The sequence below is a fragment of the Triticum dicoccoides genome, chromosome 1A (genome assembly GCF_002162155.2).
Source record: "Triticum dicoccoides isolate Atlit2015 ecotype Zavitan chromosome 1A, WEW_v2.0, whole genome shotgun sequence".
In the NCBI taxonomy this organism is placed as follows: Eukaryota; Viridiplantae; Streptophyta; class Magnoliopsida; order Poales; family Poaceae; genus Triticum; species Triticum dicoccoides.
In genome coordinates, this window is record NC_041380.1 from 412,961,466 (window position 1) to 412,968,844 (window position 7,379).

Below are 7,379 nucleotides of genomic sequence, written 5' to 3' on the forward strand. Positions count from 1 at the left end.
GATATGAACTCCTTCATCCAGACTCCTTCATTTGATGCTTCCGAAGCAGCTATGTATTCCGCTTCACACGTAGATCCCGCCACGACACTTTGTTTAGAACTGCACCAACTGACAGCTCCACCGTTTAATGTAAATACGTATCCGGTTTGCGATTTAGAATCGTCCGGATCAGTGTCAAAGCTTGCATCAACGTAACCGTTTACGATGAGCTCTTTTTCACCTCCATATACGAGAAACATATCCTTAGTCCTTTTCAGGTACTTCAGGATGTTCTTGACCGCTGTCCAGTGATCCACTCCTGGATTACTTTGGTACCTCCCTGCTAGACTTATAGCAAGGCACACATCAGGTCTGGTACACAGCATTGCATACATGATAGAGCCTATGGCTGAAGCATAGGGAACATATTTCATCTTCTCTCTATCTTCTGCAGTGGTCGGGCATTGAGTCCGACTCAACTTCACACCTTGTAACACTGGCAAGAACCCTTTCTTTGCTTGATCCATTTTGAACTTCTTCAAAATCTTGTCAAGGTATGTGCTTTGTGAAAGTCCAATTAAACGTCTTGATCTATCTCTATAGATCTTTATGCCTAATATGTAAGCAGCTCCACCGAGGTCTTTCATTGAAAAACTCTTATTCAAGTATCCCTTTATGCTATCCAAAAATTCTATATCATTTCCAATCAGTAATATGTCATCCACATATAATATCAGAAATGCTACAGAGCTCCCACTCACTTTCTTGTAAATACAGGCTTCTCCAAAAGTCTGTATAAAACCAAATGCTTTGATCACACTATCAAAGCGTTTATTCCAACTCCGAGAGGCTTGCACCAGTCCATAAATGGATCGCTGGAGCTTGCACACTTTGTTAGCTCCCTTTGGATCGACAAAACCTTCCGGTTGCATCATATACAACTCTTCTTCCAGAAATCCATTCAGGAATGCAGTTTTGACATCCATCTGCCAAATTTCATAATCATAAAATGCGGCAATTGCTAACATGATTTGGACAGACTTAAGCATCGCTACAGGTGAGAAGGTCTCATCGTAGTCAATCCCTTGAACTTGCCGAAACCCTTTTGCGACAAGTCGAGCTTTGTAGACAGTAATATTACCGTCGGCGTCAGTCTTCTTCTTGAAGATCCATTTATTCTCAATTGCTTGCCGATCATTGGGCAAGTCAACCAAAGTCCATACTTTGTTCTCATACATGGATCCCATCTCAGATTTCATGGCTTCAAGCCATTTTGCGGAATCTGGGCTCACCATCGCTTCTTCATAGTTCGTAGGTTCATCATGATCTAGTAGCATGACTTCCAGAACAGGATTACCATACCACTCTGGTGCGGATCTCACTCTGGTTGATCTACGAGGTTCAGTAGTATCTTGTTCTGAAGTTTCATGATCATTATCATTAGCTTCCTCACTAATTGGTGTAGGTGTCACAGAAACAGTTTTCTGTGATGCACTACTTTCCAATAAGGGAGCAGGTACAGTTACCTCGTCAAGTTGTACTTTCCTCCCACTCACTTCTTTCGAGAGAAACTCCTTCTCGAGAAAGTTTCCGAACTTAGCAACAAAAGTCTTGCCTTCGGATTTGTGATAGAAGGTGTATCCAATAGTCTCCTTTGGATATCCTATGAAGACACATTTCTCCGATTTGGGTTCGAGCTTATCAGGTTGAAGCTTTTTCACATAAGCATCGCAGCCCCAAACTTTCAGAAACGACAACTTTGGTTTCTTGCCAAACCATAGTTCATAAGGCGTCGTCTCAACGGATTTTGATGGTGCCCTATTTAACATGAATGCGGCCGTCTCCAAAGCATAACCCCAAAATGATAGCGTAAATCAGTAAGAGACATCATAGATTGCACCATATCTAGTAAAGTGCGATTACGATGTTCGGACACACCATTACGCTGTGGTGTTCCGGGTGGCGTGAGTTGCGAAACTATTCCGCATTGTTTCAAATGTACACCAAACTCGTAACTCAAATATTCTCCTCCACGATCAGATCGTAGAAACTTTATTTTCTTGTTACAATGATTTTCAACTTCACTCTGAAATTCTTTGAACTTTTCAAACGTTTCAGACTTATGTTTCATTAAGTAGATATACCCATATCTGCTTAAGTCATCTGTGAAGGTGAGAAAATAACGATATCCGCCACGAGCCTCAATATTCATCGGACCACATACATCTGTATGTATGATTTCCAAAAAAATTGTTGCTCTCTCCATAGTACCGGAGAACGGCGTTTTAGTCATCTTGCCCATGAGGCACGGTTCGCAAGTACCAAGTTATTCATAATCAAGTGGTTCCAAAAGTCCATCAGTATGGAGTTTCTTCATGCGCTTTACACCGATATGACCTAAACGGCAGTGCCACAAATAAGTTGCACTATCATTATCAACTCTGCATCTTCTGGCTTCAACATTATGAATATGTGTGTTACTACTATCGAGATTCAATAAGAATAGACCACTCTTCAAGGGTGCATGACTATAAAAGATATTACTCATATAGATAGAACAACCATTATTCTCCGATTTAAATGAATAACCGTCTCGCATCAAACAAGATCCAGATATAATGTTCATGCTTAACGCTGGCACCAAATAACAATTATTTAGGTCTAATATTAATCCCTAAGGTAGATGTAGAGGTAGCGTGCCGACTGCGATCACATCGACTTTGGAACCGTTTCCCACGCGCATCGTCACCTCGTCCTTAGCCAATCTTCGCTTGATCCATAGTTCCTGTTTAGAGTTGCAAATATTAGCAACAGAACCAGTATCAAATACCCAGGTGCTACTGCGAGCATTAGTAAGGTACACATCAATAACATGTATATCACATATACCTTTGTTCACCTTGCCATCCTTCTTATCCGCCAAATACTTGGGGCAGTTCCGCTTCCAGTGACCAGTCTTCTTGCAGTAGAAGCACTCAGTTTCAGGCTTAGGTCCAGACTTGGGTTTCTTCTCTTGAGCAGCAACTTGTTTGCTGTTCTTCTTGAAGTTCCCCTTCTTCTTCCCTTTGCCCTTTTTCTTGAAACTAGTGGTCTTGTTGACCATCAACACTTGATGCTCCTTTTTGATTTCTACCTCCGCAGCTTTCAGCATTGCGAAGAGCTCGGGAATAGTCTTATTCATCCCTTTCATATTATAGTTCATCACGAAGCTCTTGTAGCTTGGTGGCAGTGATTGGAGAATTATGTCAATGACGCAATCATCTGGAAGATTAACTCCCATTTGAATCAAGTGATTATTATACCCAGACATTTTGAGTATATGCTCACTGACAGAACTGTTCTCCTCCATCTTGCAGCTATAGAACTTATTGGAGACTTCATATCTCTCAATCCGGGCATTTGCTTGAAATATTAACTTCAGCTCCTGGAACATATCATATGCTCCATGACGTTCAAAACATCGTTGAAGTCCCGGTTCTAAGCCGTAAAGCATGGCACACTGAACTATCGAGTAGTCATCAACTTTGCTCTGCCAGACGTTCACAACATCTGGTGTTGCTCCAGCAGCAGGCCTGGCACCCAGCGATGCTTCCAGGACGTAATTCTTCTGTGCAGCAATGAGGATAATCCTCAAGTTACGGACCCAGTCCGTGTAATTGCTACCATCATCTTTCAACTTTGCTTTCTCAAGGAATGCATTAAAATTCAACGGAACAACAGCACGGGCCATTTATCTACAATCATACATAAACAAGCAAGATACTATCAGGTACTAAGTTCATGATAAATTTAGGTTCAGTTAATCATATTACTTAAAGAACTCCCACTTAGATAGACATCCCTCTAATCATCTAAGTGATTACGTGATCCGAATCAACTAAACCATGTCCGATCATCACGTGAGATGGAGTAGTTTCATTGGTGAACATCACTATGTTGATCATATCTACTATATGATTCACGCTCGACCTTTCGGTCTCCGTGTTCCGAGGCCATATCTGTATATGCTTGGCTCGTCAAGTATAACCTGAGTATTCCGCATGTGCAACTGTTTTGCACCCATTGTATTTGAACGTAGAGCCTATCACACCAGATCATCACGTGGTGTCTCAGGATGAAGAACTTTCGCAACGGTGCATACTCAGGGAGAACACTTCTTGATAATTTAGTAAGAGATCATCTTATAATGCTACCGTCAATCAAAGCAAGATAAGATGCATAAAAGATAAACATCACATGCAATCAATATAAGTGATATGATATGGCCATCATCATCTTGTGCTTGTGATCTCCATCTCCGAAGCACCGTCATGATCACCATCGTCACCGGCGTGACACCTTGATCTCCATCGTAGCATCGTTGTCGTCTCGCCAGTCTTATGCTTCCACGACTATCGCTACCGCTTAGTAATAAAGTAAAGCATTACAGCGCGATTGCATTGCATACAATAAAGCGACAACCATATGGCTCCTGCCAGTTGCCGATAACTCGGTTACAAAACATGATCATCTCATACAATAAAATTTAGCATCATGTCTTGACTATATCACATCACAACATGCCCTGCAAAAACAAGTTAGACGTCCTCTACTTTGTTGTTGCATGTTTTACGTGGCTGCTACGGGCTTAAGCAAGAACCAATCTTACCTACGCATCAAAACCACAACGATAGTTTGTCAAGTTGGTGCTATTTTAACCTTCGCAAGGACCGGGCGTAGCCACACTCGGTTCAACTAAAGTTGGAGAAACTGTCACCCGCAAGCCACCTATGTGCAAAGCACGTCGGGAGAACCGGTCTCGCGTAAGCGTACGCGTAATGTTGGTCCGGGCCGCTTCATCCAACAATACCGCCGAACCAAAGTATGACATGCTGGTAAGTAGTATGACTTATATCGCCCACAACTCACTTGTGTTCTACTCGTGCATATAACATCAACATATAAAACCTAGGCTCGGATGCCACTGTCGGGTTTCGTAGTAATTTCAAAAAAATTCCTACGCTCACGCAAGATCATGGTGATGCATAGCAATGAGAGGGGGAGAGTGTGATCTACGTACCCTTGTAGATCGACAACGGAAGCGTTTGGTTGATGTAGTTGTACGTCTCCACGGCCTGACCGATCAAGCACCGAAACTACAGCACCTCCGAGTTCTAGCACACGTTCAGCTCGATGATGATCCCCGGACTCCGATCCAGCAAAGTGTCGGGGAAGAGTTCCGTCAGCACGACGGCGTGGTGACGATCTTGATGTACTACTGTCGCAGGGCTTCGCCTAAGCACCGCTACAATATTATCGAGGACTATGGTGGAAGGGGGCACCGCACACGGCTAAGAATATGATCACGTGGATCAACTTGTGTCTCTAGGGGTGCCCCTGCCTCCGTATATAAAGGTTCAAGGGAGGGGGGCCGGCTGGCCAAAGTGTGGCGCGCCAGGAGGAGTCCTACTCCTTCTAGGAGTAGGACTCCCCCCCTTTCCTAGTTGGAATAGGATTCGTGGAGGGGGGCGGAAGAGGAGAGAGAGGAGGAAGGGGGGCCGGCCCCCTCTCCTTGTCCAATTCGGACCAAGGGGGAGAGGGGCGCGTGGCCCATCTCTAGCCACCTCTCCTCTCTTCCACTAAGGCCCACTAAGGCCCATATACCTCATGGGGGGTTCCGGTAACCTCCCGGTACTCCGGTAAAATCCCGATTTCACCCGGAACACTTCCGATATCCAAACATAGGCTTCCAATATATCAATCTTTATGTCTCGACCATTTCGAGACTCCTCGTCATGTCCGTGATCACATCCGGGACTCCGGACAACCTTCGGTACATCAAAATTTATAAAGTCATAATATAACTGTCATCGTAACCTTAAGCGTGTGGACCCTACGGGTTCGAGAACAATGTAGACATGACCGAGACACGTCTCCGGTCAATAACCAATAGCGGAACCTGGATGCTCATATTGGCTCCTACATATTCTACGAAGATCTTTTATCGGTCAGACCGCATAAGAACATACGTTGTTCCCTTTGTCACCGGTATGTTACTTGCCCGAGATTCGATCGTCGGTATCCTAGACCTAGTTCAATCTCATTACCAGCAAGTCTCTTTACTCGTTCTGTAATACATCATCCCGCAACTAACTCATTAGTTGCAATGCTTGCAAGGCTTAAGTGATGTGCATTACCGAGAGGGCCCAGAGATACCTGTCCGACAATCGGAGTGACAAATCCTAATCTCGAAATACGCCAACCCAACATGTACCTTTGGAGACACCTGTAGAGCTCCTTTATAATCAGCCAGTTACGTTGTGACGTTTGGTAGCACACAAAGTGTTCCTTTGGCAAACGGGAGTTGCATAATCTCATAGTCATAGGAACATGTATAAGTCATGAAGAAAGCAATAGCAACATACTAAACGATCGGGTGCTAAGCTGATGGAATGGGTCATGTCAATCAGATCATTCAACTAATGATGTGATCCCGTTAATCAAATAACAACTCTTTGTCCATGGTTAGGAAACATAACCATCTTTGATTAACGAGCTAGTCAAGTAGAGGCATACTAGTGACACTCTGTTTGTCTATGTATTCACACATGTATTATGTTTCCGGTTAATACAATTCTAGCATGAATAATAAACTTTTATCATGATATAAGGAAATAAATAATAACTTTATTATTGCCTCTAGGGCATATTTCCTTCACTTTTAGCTTCGGTTTGTGCTCTAGATTTGACTAGTTGTGCTAACTTCAAATTTTGTTGTGTAGAATGGATGCAAGTTTTGGTATTGGGAAGAAGAGTACATCGATATATTGAAATAGCGCAAATTAGTAGATGTTCGTGCACTTTTAGCTAGCATAGAGGTTGTAGATGAAACAAGTGTACTTGTTGCTAGATTAGAGGCTAGACACGAGACTAGATGCGAGGAAGCAACCTTTACTTTTTTTAGACTCGAAGAAGAAATAAACACGCAAGATGAAGGCGGCTCCTCCGCAGATCAATAATGAATGCATCGAGAAGGCACTAATCCAACTTATAGGAGCAGTTATGGAAGTTGGCACTACTAGGAAAAGGACTATATCTAATATGGACATGAATGGCGCACCATATATGTGGTGCACCACTGCTATATAGCAGTGGCGCACCGGATACAGATGCATCATTAGTGTCCTCATTACTAATGACGCACCACACACACGATGCGCCATTACTAACAATTTTTTTCCAAAACTACTAATGGCGCATCAAGGCACAGTGTGCCATTACTAGTTTTAACTAGTAATAATGGCGCACCACACACTCCGTGCGCCACTACTAATTTTTTTTTACTTTTTTTTAAAACTAGTAATGGCACACCAAACTAGTAATGGTGCACCACAACCAATGTGTGCCACTACTAACAATTA